The 16,907-nt window shown below is 33.7% G+C and overlaps 1 pseudogene; it reads right to left on the reverse strand.

The window, feature by feature from the left end:
- Nucleotides 1-7,843: 7,843 nt before the first annotated feature.
- On the reverse strand, nucleotides 7,844-15,463 carry LOC132309527 (protein NRT1/ PTR FAMILY 2.7-like; annotated as a pseudogene).
- Nucleotides 15,464-16,907: the final 1,444 nt, after the last annotated feature.

Here is a 16,907-nt window from a genome sequence, read left to right on the forward strand (position 1 = left end):
TCTTAAATTTGTGCCAACTATAGGTAAAAAAAAATGTATTTCGTTACTTTATCAATGATTGCACGAGATACTGTTATGTATATTTTTTACGAAATAAAGATAAAACCTTAGAAATGAGGTTAAAAATCAACTTGGCAAAAAGATCAAGGTATTAAGAAGTGATAGAGGTAGTGAATACGAAGCACCATTCGCTAACATTTGTTCAGAATATGATATTATTCACCAAACTATCACTCCTTATTCACCTCAACGGAATGGTGTTGCTAAATGCAAAAATCGTAATTTAAAATAAATGATTAATGCTATGTTGATAAGTTCTTGTTTAACCTAGAATTTGTGGGGACAGCTTTACTTTACAAAAGAAAACTAATGTGACACCATATGAATTATAAAAAAGTCGAAAAACATTCCTATAAATTATTAAAAATGTAGGGGTGTTTAACTAAGATTGCGATTCCTACTACTAAGAAAGTTAAAGTGGGACCTATAATGTGGCAACCTTATGGATGGGTGTGCCGTGGGCGGGTGCAAGAGGCACTGACAGACTACCACATTGGGTGAGTTACAAATACACAGTCCCTCATCACTTAGGTAAGGGAATGTAAAGTGCTTTTATGTGGTGGTGTTATCTCCAATTGGTATGAAGGCCTTCTGGAAGAAAACCCAAGAACAAAATCATGTGGGCTCGGGCCTAAAGCGGATAATATCATACGATATGATGGAGTGGATCGTTACAAAAAACATTTGATAGGTTATGCTCATAATAGTATTGCATATCATTTTCTTGTGTATAAATCATACAATGAAAATAAAGATGAGCTTAGACGTAACAAGAAGGCTCTAACGTCTAAATCTTTTATTCTTGATTTTCTAGAAAGCTTATTGGAGAATGAGACACAAAGCTTTTTTCTTAAATTAATTATGTGATATAATTAATCATGTAATATAATATTATTTATGTGAGTTCAATATTATTTATATAAGTGCTTACTTTTATTTGAGATTATAATATTGAGCTATGGAGTTGAATTATTTAATGTGCATAGTAATTCAATTTTACAATATAATTTATCTAATGTCTAATATTATTATATTTGTACGAGTTCATGATTGGTTTGTGTATGTAATACAACAAACAAAAATTGACTTGTCCAGCTATGTCAGTTTTCTCGATAGTCAAGGGAAAAGATCTATATTAGTGTCTAAGACACGTATAACTGTGAATGGGCTGAATAAGAGAGAGATTTCCGATAACTCTAAAGAGTTCAATGGAAAATGTTATGGATACATTAAGTTTGTACACTAAGACGAGCTAAATCAAGCTAGCTAAAAGGTAAAATGTTAATGAGCTGAAAACTAGTTAGCTTAGCTATAAGCTAAAGTGATCACTGAGGTGCAAAGAACCTTAGAGACGTTAGTTGGTTTTAACTCTCAACTTAAAAAAAAAAAAAACCCAAGAGTATTCGAATAACCATTTTAGTTATAAGCTATTTGAGTTATACGTCATATATACTCTTGTAGGAGGGAAGAATACTACTTTACAAGTAGTAGTTTTTGGATAATATTTTCCAAAACAAATTCTTATACTACCAAGGTAGACTACTTAGATAAGTATAAACTAAAGCTATGAGCTACTATAATTGATAATTGAGCAAAATTAACTTTAAGATTGTGGCAATAGCAGAGAAGTGGATGTTCATCATAATCTAATAATGAGATATGAGAAGAGTGTGCTTAATCTAAGGTAGTAATAATACTTGAGAAGTGAGTGCTTACTATGTGGTAATGTATCCAAAGCTTAAATAATTAGATAATTATTTGCTTAAATTATTGAGTTATGTGATGTGTGTGACACAATGAAAGGTTAAGATATGTTAATATGATTGACTTAACATAAACCTAAATATATATAACTCAAGTCATAAATATAAGAAATGTAAAACCAAATATTAATTAGAGCTCAATCTAATTAATTTCTCTAGTATTAATTCACAGTAATGTCGATGAATTATTATAATAATAAGTTAGAGATAAAATGATAAAGTGAGTACATATGCATTAGAGACTGTTATACATGATTGTTGAGAAGCGGATATGGAAATTTAAAAAAGTAGATGAGGTAAAGTATTTAATATATGGTACTTTCAGAGTTGGAAAATCATAATAAATACATCAGAAATAAAATTTTAGGATTCTCCCAAAGTTGTGGGGAGATATTATTCATTGATGAGATTTATTACAAGTCACCTCATCTTAAGAGAAATATTTATAAATGTGGGGGGTTCCGAATCCTAAGAGTTTTAGGATAGAACCAAAAATCATTTATAGTATTATAACAGTAGTGCATGTTGTTTCCTACGAGGAAAATATTATGGAACAACTAGAAGAGTTCTATTTCCACTTGAAAAGCTGAATTATTTATTATAGTTGAAAAGTCAAGTGTGCAAGCTTATAAATCCTTAAGTAGATTAAAGTTATTACAGAGATAATGACATGAATATGATGCATAAGTCATTGTATGCCTTAAAAAATTAATGATATACTAATTCGTATATTTGAAATGAAAGATTGAGCATCTGATAACATGGTATATTCTCAATAGAGTGAGATTGAGATAATACTAGTTATGATAACAAAAGCCTAGCTAACTTTTGTAAATGTAAATCTCAAATATAAATACTAGTCAAAGTATACTGGTTAAGATTACAAGACATCTTAATAACTGTGTTTAATTGCACATTTTAAATCTTGGATCAGATCACTGAAAAATAATAAATTGGGTAGTTGAGATACACCCTAAGTCCAATATTACATAGATCGAGGTATCTAACTAAATTGGAGGTATAACAGTGATGCAATCTGGATGAAGGATATTAAAGAATTCAAATCCAATAGTGGATATGTATTTAATATTAAAGGTGTAGTTGTATGTTATTTTAAACAATCAAAGTTAGAAACTTTGAATAAATTAAACAGAAAAGTTAATAGACTTAACTTAGGGGACATTTCAAAAGAAGTTTACACCTGTGCCAATAAAGAAAAGGATATTACTAACAATAAGCAATTTTAGGACACAAAATATACATTTGCTCTCAATCGGGGAAATATCTGCAAAGTATAATATTTCTATATACAACCATATGGCCACATATAAACTTGAGGGTTGTACTAGAGAGCAATTGTACAGATCATTGAGGGGAATGGGGTTAAAGCCGAAAGCTAGCGAGTTACCTTAATGAAAACTCAACCTAGCTGACTGAAGATCCCAAGATCTAGGTTCAAAGGGACAATAGAAATTTTGAGTGACTTACCTGAAGTACTGGGAAGATATAAATCTTTTACCCATTTCTATGATGAGACAGTGCTACCTATAATGAGGATTAGGATAAGCTACACTTTTAATGACTCTTATACCTTAAAAATTCAAGTGGGGGTATGGTAGGATACTCTTAATAAGAAGTCACCTATATGAGTATGAAGTGGGGCCGCTTATGGGAACTATAAAGGCTAAGTTTTCTAGAGCACTCATGAATACCAGGAATTGTTCAGGGCCAAAATGAACACAACAATAAGAACTAACTCTGTGAGGAAGGGTATTGTGTGTTTGTTATTGTCTTGATTTACATAAATGACTGAATAGTTTAAGACATCGCATTCACTGGTTAACTAGTAAATCCGATAACAATACACTAGAGAAGGTTCAAGGCCAAAAACTACCTATCCTGATGCAGTATCTTTCTGACTATACTCTCTCTAGTGTCTGCATAATCATTTTTTGCATTTAAGCAGCCAATTTCCATTCATTTGGGGGATTGTTGGAAACTAGTTGTAAAAACTAGTGCTTTAACGTGTGAATGAAACTTGTCTATGTTTATGGCCTGTGTATAGAATACAATGTTGTGTATATGTAGAATACAACGTTGTGTATATGTTGTTGCAACATGATTATACCAGAGTATGGCAGTTGTAGGTTAAACCTATGAAGATAGTCACAACGCTTTTGTTGTGACTGTTGGTGGCAATTGGAAATTTAAAAAATTCTGTTGTGACTGTTGGTGGCAATTGGAAATTTAAAAAATTCTTGACATGTGATTCAACGTGGTTGAGAATGGGTTGGAAAGTTTAGGGATGCGACTTTATATATTAAGAAACAAAGGGATGCGACTGAAAGGTGACAATTGACGGTTAATAATTAGGGAAGTTATTTCAGTTATATAAAGATAGGGTGCAACCCATAGTTGATTGGATGCACCCGATGACTGAACTAACGCGACTTAACCTCAAGAGTCACCAATTCTTCTATAAATAGTTATATAATTCATTTGAAAAATGGTGCATTTTGTTTATTTTCTTTCTCATCTCCCTCACTCAAGATGAACCTAACCCAAGTGGGTGTTGGTTCAAGCCATGGTCAAGTAGTCTGAGCCACTTAGACCTAAAACCAATTTTATTGAGCCATATTAAATTTAGTCCGAGTCATTTGGTTCGGATTACACTCAATTCATTATTTATATAGTATAGATACATTTTTAGAGAGAGTATTATACAGAGGAGATTCGCCATATCCACGAGTTTGTAATGCTACTACTGGTGGATGTAGACCGTTGTGTCTTGGGAGATAGATGCCACTGAGTCCGTTAGCACCATAGCGGGGCGAATCTGTCTTAAGAACATAGTATTCAATACTAACCTCGGTTCAGGTTCTTTATTTATTATTTATTAATTTATTACTTTATTTTGCATATTTAATTAACTATATAGTTGTATATTTAATTAATCATTTCTTAGCATATTGTGAATTATCTCATAGCATAGCATATTAGTATAAGAGTTGTTATATTTTAAATGTCATATGAATCATATATTTTATCAGCATTACTTCCGAGTACTCGTGATCACATGCAACTCATCTAATGAAAGCACAAAACAAAACACATAGTATGATACAACGGCACACACAGGGGCGGAGCCAGAATTTTAATTCAAAGGGGGTGTAGTGAAAAATATATATATATATAATTTAAATAAGAAAAACAAAAAAAAAAATTACATACTATATACATCATTCTTAAGTGCAAAAAAAGAATGTTAAGAAGTAGGGGGGCAAAAAAAATAATAATAAAAAGAAGAAGAAGAAAAAGGGAAGAAAAATGAGAAATTTGAAAGGGAAAAAAAAATTAGAGTTTGAGTAAAGAAGGAAAGTTTAACTTTTTTTTAAGGAAATCGTATAAATTAAAATAAAAATTATTATATTTTATAGTGGGCGGGCCGGACACATAAAAGATGTTTTAAACATATAGGCACTTAAACACGTAAAATGCTATGACAATATGAAGCACCAAAATCCGTCCATGGTTTTTGAACCCGGATGCTCTGATACTACGCTGTAACGTTCAAAATTCCATGATCCGGTGCATTAACCAAAAGAACCTAACTTAACCTAACCCGACCCGTTATCAAATTCAAAATGCGAAAACAAAGACAAAATGGAGGAGCCATTAGAGGAGGAAAACACCACCTCTAGGACAACACTGAACATGGTACCTTTCTTATTATATAATAATATTTTATTATATTATTGTTTATCTAAAAAAATCTTTAACCATCTACCAAAACCATGGTTGTAATTTGTTACATACTGTGCATCATCATCATAGTAGCCATGTATATTGTCGGTTCATGATTTCATACACATGTATGTTATCATATGGGCTATATTTACGCTCATTGGACGAATGAATGTTTCAAGGAAACATGTACCTCGGGCGGAGGGAGCATGTGCACATGCCCCCCTGAAATCCTGATTTTCTTGAATTCAAACAGATTGTCTCATGGAATCTTGTTAATTATTTTTCTTTGAGCCAATAAAAAATAAATAAAATTATTTTATATTTCACCGAGTCCCATTTATGTAAACAACTCAATTAAAAATAATTAGGCTCTCCAGGTCATATAGATAATAATGTGCACATGAAGAGTAAACTAGTACTAGAAATCCTCCTAATTAACTTTAGGAGATTTCAAATTAGTCATTCATACATATAATAACTTCAAAAACATGACCCAATTAATTAACTTTCAAAATATGATTGTGTACTCATGGTCCCCTACATCCAAGTATCAAGATTAAAAGACTTTCTCACTGACATGTGTAATTAATATATATATATATATATATATATATATAAAACATGGATTGAATATTATTTCAAATAAATATTCAATCAAACTTCATGCTTCACAATTTCTCAAAATGAGTTGTCTATAACCATATTTAATCAATACACATGCTGGAAGAGACCAACCAATATTACCTAACTGAATTATCCTTATCATGACCAAAATCGAGATACACAAATTCATCTTTATGTGTCAAATCTTATATTATGTATTTGTCTATACAACCAGGAGATTTCACCTTAACATGCAATTCAATTTAAAAGAAATAAACTTTCATCCAAACATGCACGATTACGAAGGTAACACAAATGTGCCTGTTCATCTTCTATCAATCTTGAATATTATTACTGACTATATTTTCAACAGGTGGAGGCACAAGAACGTAGACCCCATATTAGCATGCTTCTAATCAAGCAAACGATGGCACTAAAATCAATGGAGTGGTATAACCGTGCCCGCAGTTCAAGATCGGATTCCTTCGAATAATATATAATATACTTTCAATTCCTTCGTCTTGATTTCTACAGGAATAATCATAAACTTTGATACCAATTATTGGATTTTAATCAAATAATAGACATGTAGAAATCAACAATACTTGAATAATTAAATAAAAAAATTAGCCATCTTATCATATTGATGTTTAAATCACCGAATATCTATATTTGAAAAATATCCTCAAATCTTTTGAGATCTTGCAAAATAGATCTGAGAGTTGTCTTTGATAGGATTAAACCTTTATATATAACAATAATAGGGGGACGATTTTTTTACAAACAAACATAACTAAGACTCCCTTCTGTCATGAAAAAAATAAAATAAAATAAGTCTCCCTTCTGCGATGAAAACTTAGATATTAGAATTAAATCACACCTAATAAATTGAAAAATCACAATATATAAAATTATACTCCCAACTAGATCACAAAATTAAAAAGTTAACTCAATCCATCAAGGATTAATAATAATACTGCAATCCTATTTTAAAAAACTTAATGCATAAGGTCATAAAATAATTCTTATTATTTATATATAAAAATTTCGGACATGAAGAACTTAAAAATATTCTTGAAGCTAGTGATATCGATCAGTTTAAAAATTAAAAAAAGGAAAAAAAAAGAAAAAGAAAAAAATAATTTCTTATAGTTACTTCAAAACACGGCATTATGTTGCGAATAAGTCAACTAAAGAAATGGACAAACATCTTTTCAGCACAATCAAGTGAAAAATCATACCCATCTATTTTTATTATTTGATGTTACTGTTTTATCCAAAAATATAATTGTGCAAAACAGGTTATTTTTGGGTTTCAAAGAGGCAACTTCGATTTCTTTCTTTGTTTTTTACTAAGTTTCTTTATGTGTGTGGCCATAAACTACTATATAGATGGGAGGCTCATCTAAGGTACACCATCTAATGAATTCTAACATTTTCTTTTAATCTTTGTCTGATCTTTCATAATAGTATACAAGCATAAAATTGCTCAGACTGGATGCTACTTCTAAATAAAATTTCTCTATTTTTTCTTAACCTGTAGCTCTTTTTTGGTAAAACAATTAAAATGCCTCATGGTGATTATGGAATTTGATTGCACTGCACAATCATTTATACAAAGCAACCGGTAGATACATTAAAACCCCTTCGTAAATATTGTAGGATCAACATCACTTGTACAAGGTAGAATTATCATCCTCAACCTTTTCAACAACATTTCTATACTTGTACAACCTTGCACATACTAAATAATAACCAAAGTTTAAAACCCCAACCACAGCCAACAGCCAATACATATTATCTAGCCTCCCATTGTTTATATTATCTGGTAACCATCCTGTCACCTTCCGAACCAAATCAATCACGGCCGTACTTAGATAAAAACCTATCCCAATAAGCATCGCCAATATCGCAGTCGCCATGCTTTTTAATGACACTGGAAATTCCTGATAGTACAATGCAACTTGTCCCGGAAAAAGAAATGCTTCACCAACGCCAACAACAACCAGTTGTGGAAGGAGCCACAAGGCCAACATTGGCACCGTGGAACCAGACGGGTCTTGGACTTGGTGGGCTCGGGCTATGTCAAGCCGCTTGGACTCCACTAAGGCTGACACAACCATGCTAAGTGCATTTAGCACATGGCCGAGCCCAAGGCGTTGGAGTGTTGTCGGAGACCGACGTGTTATCTTTTGCCACATTGGGCATAGGAATCGGTCAATGAGGGTGAGAGAGATGGAGGTGGAGATGAATACAGTAACTAGGATGGAACCAGGTGGAATTTTGAAATGGGGGCCAATGTGACGGTCCATGGTTAGGGTTTGGAGGATTACTAAGCTGGATTGGACCCCTATTGTGGTGCTTAAGAAAATACCAGTGGACCATAGTGGCAAAATTCTAATTATGGTCTTCAGATCTTCTACTTGTTGCACAGTGCATAGCCTCCATGATTTTGTGATTTTTCCATCTAATTGTATGTCCTTTTCTGTTTTCAGCGCTGCGCGATTTAAGAACCTGCATTAAAATAATGTAACATAATTATTGTTAATTGAATGTAATACGGAGTAATATATTCAAAATGTATCCTTACTTGTAGCTTTTAGTTGGAGCTGTTTGGCATCATCCTTTCCATCTCATCATGATCATTGTAATAATCCTCACTTCTGGAGGAAAGAAAGACCTTCCTCTTTCTAATGGCGGCAATGAAAACCTGAGCTAAATCCAAGAAAGGGCTCCCTTTTGGCTTAATGTGACGATAGTAACCGTTTCCCAGCACAAAAATGGCTAAGCCAATTACATTAGCCGCGGCACAGAGGACAAATCCCATTGTCCAACTCACATTATCCTCGACATACACCATAGCTGTTAGACCGACAACTGAAGAGGTGTACATGGTGAAGAAGAACCAATTAAAGAAGATTGCATGGTCCCCGGAATCATCAAATTGGTTGGCTCCCATCGTTGCAATAGTGAAGCGTGTGCCTCCGATACCTATTGATACGAGTGCTATACCTGCATATAGGAATGCGAATTGGATTTTTGATGGGATTGTGCACAAGATTGATCCAATTTCACGTGGTGGAGGTCTCAAGGAATCCAGTGTCGCGGTTAGGACTAAAAGGACCATGCCCTGCAAGTGTTGATGTTGGCTGATAATGAAAATTATATTTAGACAGACATCAATCAACCTGGAAAGTATATTACCAGCTTGTCCGTACTTGTGACATTTTCATGGAAAGAATAATTCACGTATGGAATGAATTAACTCTGAGGTTAATTGAAGCTTAAATTTAATAGCTGTAACCAAAATTAAGGGAAAAAAGACCAAAGGAAGAAAGATGCTTGAGCTTTGTGATGAAACTAGAGCCCCATATATATAATTTTACATACACTTCATTACATGAACCAAACAAGAATTAATATATTCTTAGTTACTCGCAGTTTCGTGGTTGATTAGTACAGTTTCTTATATTTAAATGTCCCCTTTTCCTCTTATGAAACATTTATAACATATATGGAAAATATATAAGACTAAGGAATTTTACTTTCCGGGTGAAGAACTTAAATATATATAATCTTAAAAGTAGTGATTTCAGTTTACAAAATTGTTGTTATAAGTTCTTAAGTATTCGCAGTTACATGGTTGATTAATTAGTAGTTAATATAGTACAATATGTTTTTCTATACAATCAAGTGGACAAACCTATCCTTTTTTAGTTCATAAAAGCTGAATATTATAATTAAAAGAGCAATTCGATGAATTGATGACTAGTAATTTAGTAGTAAGAAGAAAGTGAATCTGGTACATACTATATATTATTGTCACCACTTACCAGCAAAGAGATAACAGAAGAAATGGAGATGACAGAAAAACAGCCTAAAAAAGAGTCGGCAATAATGGCTCCGATGACCGGAAATAGACTACTGCAACCGAAAACCACATTAGCAATTTGGGCAGCATCGATGCTCTTCACATTGAATTTCCCAATAAGATAAACAATAAGATTCGCCGTCGCACCCTGAGAGGCTAGTGTCAAGCCTGCCATGGTTGCTGCAATATTGAACAAAAAGATCACGTAAAAATATGTTGGTGCAACATATATCTTATACACACAAATATAGCTGAAAATGAGATGAGAGAGACCTATGATGATGGGGAATGTGATCCAACCGCCTCGTTCGGAATCTGACATCTGCACTTCTGAATCGCCGGCGATTGTGCCCTCCAAGTTGCTAGTCAGCTGTTGTGACTATGTAGCAACCATTACTGGTGTACTACTCAAATTAGTCTCATGGAGTTATGGGTATACAGTTGATCCGTTTACCATATATATAACGTGAAAATACTACCCCATCCACTAGTGGAGTAACTTCAGCCCTACTCTCTTTGACGAACCAACGATTCGCATGGAGATATTTAAATATCATGGTCGATCATCGTGACACAAAACATTAAAATAACATCAATGGATTACAGGATTAGCTGGAAAGATCCGATTTAGATGGCCGACTATTTATTTGAATTAAAGAAATGCTAGAAAAGCTAATTTCTGGGTTTAAGATGCACCATCAGTGTTAAATATATATATGTTGTATTGAATTAAATATAAAATGTGTGCGACATAAAAAAACTCTAAAAGTTATACAACAAACTGTAGAATATAATTTAACAGTCTCTTTAAAGTTAAGGTGGTGTTTAAAGTTAAGGTGGGTTATATAAAGTCCTTTTGAATTTGAAGAAAAGATATTGAAAACGGCCTGTTGAAAAAGATTTGATGAAGATGTTTGCTATTTGATCATGAAAAGAGGTGGACCGTAACTACAAGACATTCTAAATAAGATGATAAAAAAGAAAGTGGCAATCAATCTCAATGTATTTGGTACGCTCATGAAATACATCATTGTGTGCAATCTGATTGAATTGCACTCCTATTATCAAAATAGATAGGAGTGGCAGTGGATGAGGAAACCGGCCCTATATCCGAAGAAGCCAACTTAACCATAAAAGCTCTGAAGTGGTATCAACAAGTTTGCTCTATACTCGGCCTTTGTGCTAGATTTAGCAACAATATATAATCTGCTTCTTACTAAACTAAGAGATCAGTGAATTGAATCACCAAGAAAAAAAAAAAGGCAAAAACCTGTAGTGGATGACGATGAGTTGGGTCTCCTGCCCAGTCTGCATCTGTATAAGCATGAAGCACAAATGGTGACTGGGAAGATAAATGAAGTCCATGTAACATAATGCCCTTGAGATAGCGAAGAATGCAAAGAACTGCAGCAAAATGAATGGACCTTGGTGATACTATAAATCTGACTAACTATATGAAAAACTATAAGAGATGTTTGGATGAGTGACGATAAGGTATACCAGATATACCAGACTGCCAACCAAATGTCGATAAAAGTTGCCATCACGAAAAGGTTAGCCATCATGTGGATTGAATCTTACATTGTATTCGAGTAAGGTATCTGTAATCTTACTATCAATTATCCCAGCTTTCGAATGAAGATTTGAGTTATATTGTACTTTGTCTGAGTAAGATAATAACCATTAACAACTGTAGTGAATATTGAGACCAAGAAAATAGTTGAGAGGTCTAAGATCTTTCACTTCGAATTGATGACTGAGAAACGGTTTGAGCTCCTGTAACGACCCAAATCGGGGGTCCGGATTGCTAATCGGGTCCTTAACCAAACCCGAGGACACACCAGGGGTAAAATAGTCATTTTACAATGTGAGTGGGTAATCCATCCTTAAACTAATCAAATAAGATTCCTAAATCCATTGGGTCCAGATCATTAAACGGATCTTTATTCGACCCAAAATCATCCAAGGGTAATATAATCCTTTCATGTTAAATTTGCAAATTCAAGTCCAAAAGGGGCAAGATGGTAATTTGTCTCAATTCAAATGGTTTAAAACTCAAAGGAACACAATAGTCATTTACTTGGGTCTTATAATAATAATAATAATAATAATAATAATAAAGTCCAGGACAATATACCCTTTTCTAGGGTTGAAATTTAATTATTGCACTATACTGAGTCATATAACGTGTAACAAGTACACTTAAGTGAGTGAGCGAGGGCAAAATGGAAAATAAGCCACAAATGTTTACAACACAGGAACCGGTTGATGTATACACATCACGCTACACGTCGACTGGTTCAGGTTATGTACAGTGAAACCGGTCGACTTGTGGGAGGCTACACGTCGACTGGTTTAGGTCATCCGGTCGACGTGTAGGAATTTTACGTCGACTGGTTCTGGGTTATCCAAACTCGAAATTTTCACTGTCTGAGATACACTAACATTGATAACCAATCATCCACGTAACTACACTGGTTATCCACGCCACTACACTCACGTACACATTTAAATAAATTTTAACATCTAATACATTAACAACAACAACAATATTCACAAAAATTACAACACCTTACATGAAATACACTAAATGATTTAGTGTAAATAAGCATAATTACATTTCTCCAAAGGCCATATACAAAACGTGTCTAAATAATTTGCATGATGCAAAATGGTTCATTTGGGTCAACACTTTACAAAATAAGGTTAATACAAAAGGTAGTAAGATGTACATTCTCCTAATCCAAGCTAAAACTGTGGTGGATGGTCGTCCACCACTTCTTTTCCCGAACCTACAAATATTAAAATAATGGGGTGAGCTAAATGCTAAGTAGGAAGTGTCTAATACACACTTCTTATGACCCCGTGAATCCACGTAAGGAATAGATAAAAGAGAGCAGGATCATTGCATATGGGTACATGGTAATAATTACAACGATAAGTAAATAACAATTGTCACCCAAACACATACACACCATATATTCTCATGAAGTGCAATGTCATGCAATGTCACTCCCCATATCCGAAACATTTCCGTTTCAACTTTCAAACCGTTAGTATAATCCGACCCAAGGCACCTCCAAGGCATCACGAAAGGAGGATTGGCTAACCATCCACGACCACAAGGCACCTCCAAGGCATCGCATTCAACCTGGTTAGCTCAACTAAACTCCCATCTAGACTACACTAACACCACGGACCACTAGACGCCTCCTAGACATCCGAGTTTTCGCAAACACTTTAGAAAACTTTTCCCAAAAACAATTTCACTTGTTTTAAAGACAATTTTTCCCTTTTTCTATCCCAATGAATGCATGGAATGTTTAATACTTTAATTCATCAATTCCACCATAAAACTTTCCCACATGCTATATAAGGCAATTTCTAAACTACATAACTAAAGTTCTCATTTAACATCAACTTTGCATAACAACCATATAAGACATGGATTCAACTTAATGTAAGCATGTTTGAATACTATAAAACAACTAACAATTAGTCACATATATCCCATACCAATCATTTAAGCAATTTTTTACAAGAATTTATACTAATTGAATATGCTAGACATCAATTCAAGTTATAAAACTCACAAAAGTACAAGAAATCATGCATTATAACACCTCTACCTCATTGGAGCAAGCCAAACAACCCCTAAGCTTCCAAAATTTCGAAATCCTTAAAACCCTAGCAATATTGGTCTCAACTTGAAGCTCATGCCAATCTCTCCATCTTTCCTTCATCCTCTCCATCAAAATCCCACCTTAAACTCTCTAAATCAAAGCTTTTCCTTAGAAGGCATAAATGGGTACTTGTGTAGGAATATAGAGAAAGTTAGAGAAAGTGAAAGAGAGAGAAAAATGGTGCCTGAATGAGAAGAAGGAGGAAGTGAAAATGTGGTCTTGTAACTTTAATTCCAAGGCCAATAATGTGCCACATGTCACCTTGTGGTTGATTACCACTTTATGCTAAGTTACCTTTGTGCCCCTCCTCTTTCCACACAATACCATTTACATCCCATAAATATCTACCTCTAATATATAGATACAAATATATGAATATGCATGTGAAATGACTATAATGCCCCACTTAAAATGAGAAAACCGGGAGAAGTTCCCGAACCCGAAAATCGTTCTGATCTCGAAAAATTTCTAGAATGACTCCACCACTTCTAAATGACTTAAAATGATTAAAATTACATCTCTAGAATCCTCGTCATCTAGGAAATGACTAAAACGTCCCTCGGTGCCTGCGTGACACGAAAAACGAGGAAAGACGAAAATACCTTTAAAAAATCAAAAAATTCTAAAAATTGGAAAATGGCAAAAATTGAAAACATCATAGCTCCATAGTTCTGTCAAATCGCTCTAGAAAAAACAATGATACCTAGTTAGTGTGTCCAAAAAACAAAAACAAAAAAAGAAAAGAAAAAGTTATAGAAACTAGCAGAGTTACCAAAGCAAAAGTTGGTCGAGCTAAATTTAGCAAACCAAGCTTGCGATGCATGCCTATTTAAGGCCATATAATGCACGACAGAGCAGACACACCAGCTTATTGGGGGGAGGTTGTGACGTTCCTAATTTTCACAATCCCGAATAGTCAATGTGACCGAAAGTTGACCCGATAATGGATCTAAAATGCGGAAGCAAAAACAAAGAAAATAAGGTTCTTAGAGATAAACGGCATCCCGAGAATGCTAGAGTAACTTTCTATGAAGTCACATAGTTGAAAAGAAAACAAAAATACGGAAGCAATAAAAAAAATGGGTAATTTTAGCCCTAGGGGAAAAATCATAATTTTCAGAAAGTTATGGGTGCTACAGAGCACACTATTGGATAGATAACGAAAAATTAACGAAGTTCAAAAAAAAGTTCACCCAAATCGAAGTCCAGACGTGAAAAAAAAGGCCTGGCGAAAAACGGCGTCACGGCAGCCCGAGGGGGCTTTTTTTTTAACTTCATTAATTTTTCGTTATCTATCCAATAGTGTGCTCGGTAGCACAACCATAACTTTCTAAAAATTACAATTTTGCCCCTAGAGCAAAAATTACCCATTTTTTTTTATCGCTTCCGCATTTTTGTTTTCTTTTCAACTCTATGACTTCATGGAAAGTCACTCTAGCGTTCTCGGGATGCCGTTTATCCCTAAGAACCTTGTTTTTTTTTTTTTTTTTTCGCTTCCGCATTTTGGATCCATTATTGGGTCAACTTTCGGGTCACTTTGACTATCCAGGTTTGTGAAAATTCGGAACGTCACAGAGGCTACATGTAAACTTCCTCAAGATAAGCATTCTTCACATCCATCTAGAAAAGATCACAATAAAGAGAAACAACCACAATAATAAGATTGAAATATAAAGGAGTCGAGTACCTGGAGCAAATGTCTTCTCGAAATCAATCCCATGCTCATGTGTGAACATTCTGGCTATAAGCTAGGCGGGCCTTCTAGCGCACAATATTAGAACCATATAAGTGAGTCTTAATCTTATAAACATAATTGCATCATATATAACAGACTTTCCAAGATAATGAATAAGGTCGGTGAATGGTATACAAGTAATTTATACATGGTATGTGGGTAGGTATACATAAGAAACCCTAGGTGCTATACAAGAAACCATAGGATATGTACATTTAATCTAACAATTAAAAAGCTAATTAGAGTTGTAATATTAATGTAATTCCTATCGCCACCCACCTTAATTAAAAAGAGACATTCTCTCAAGTGACGCCACCTTAATGAGTCTATCAGGTGCTCAAAATGATTACTTTCACTCAAATGGTAGACTAAAATTAAGGGGAAAAAAAAAACAAAAAAAAAAAATCCCCACTAAAGAGTTATTTTTGAAACCGCTATGCGACATAGATGAATTATCCTAAATAATGATATTTGAACACAACCTTCAAAGCATGTCAAGTCGCAATTTCAAGGTTCAGGAGCATGCATGGACATTGTTAAAGATCAAGATACTTATGGCAATTAAAATCAAGGGTTTCTGTCTTTTAATTTTGGATAAATTACAGTCATGCCCCTTGTCAAAATTGTATATATCAGATACGAAGGTTGCATGACATTGCACGTGAAATGACAAATTTTCCTATCAATATAATAATAATTTATTAAAAAAATCCAGAAAAGTGAAATTACCAAATTAGATCTTATGCATATTAGATGGATTTAACACTTCATTCCACTACACGCATTTCCTCACCCCCATCACATCACATTCCTCTCCCATCATTAAAAAATTCAATCAACCTAACCATTCGTCCCCCACACTTCATCTCCGTGCATTCCTCGTGAAAGACGATTCTAGCCAAACCTTATTATTCATTATTTCCCCCTCTCTAATTTCAACCCAAAACACGATCGAAACACTAAGGACTGAAACCTTAAGAAGATCATGATTTATTGATCAAACCCTAAGAAAATTCATTAAACAAAACCCTAAGAAGTGTTGTATTGATTATTATTGGTTATTTCTTGAGTTTCGTAATACGTAGAGAAATACATGAATTGATAATAAGTACCTTATCCATGAAGAGAACTCTTTAATAAGGAGTTGTAATACCCCTAATTTTAAAAGAACAGTCTTAGAATTTATTTATTTATTTTATTGCATTTTAATTGATTATTGATTACGTGGCTAATTGTTTATGTGTATATTTGAATTATTTGTTTAATTTAATTGTGTACATAAATGGTGTATTTTAATTAATTTGTTGTCATGAAATTATTTGCATAAATGATGTATAATTATTTGTAAGGATTAAATGATTAAATGTTTTATTTTTATTTTATTATTATTATTATTTTCCTAGTTGGTACTTACACACACTTGTCTCTTCTGAGACTTGAACCCC

Source organism: Cornus florida, unplaced genomic scaffold, assembly GCF_030987335.1.
Source record: "Cornus florida cultivar Cherokee Brave unplaced genomic scaffold, ASM3098733v1 CherokeeBrave_3.0.0_Hap2_Chr05, whole genome shotgun sequence".
Classification (NCBI taxonomy): Eukaryota; Viridiplantae; Streptophyta; class Magnoliopsida; order Cornales; family Cornaceae; genus Cornus; species Cornus florida.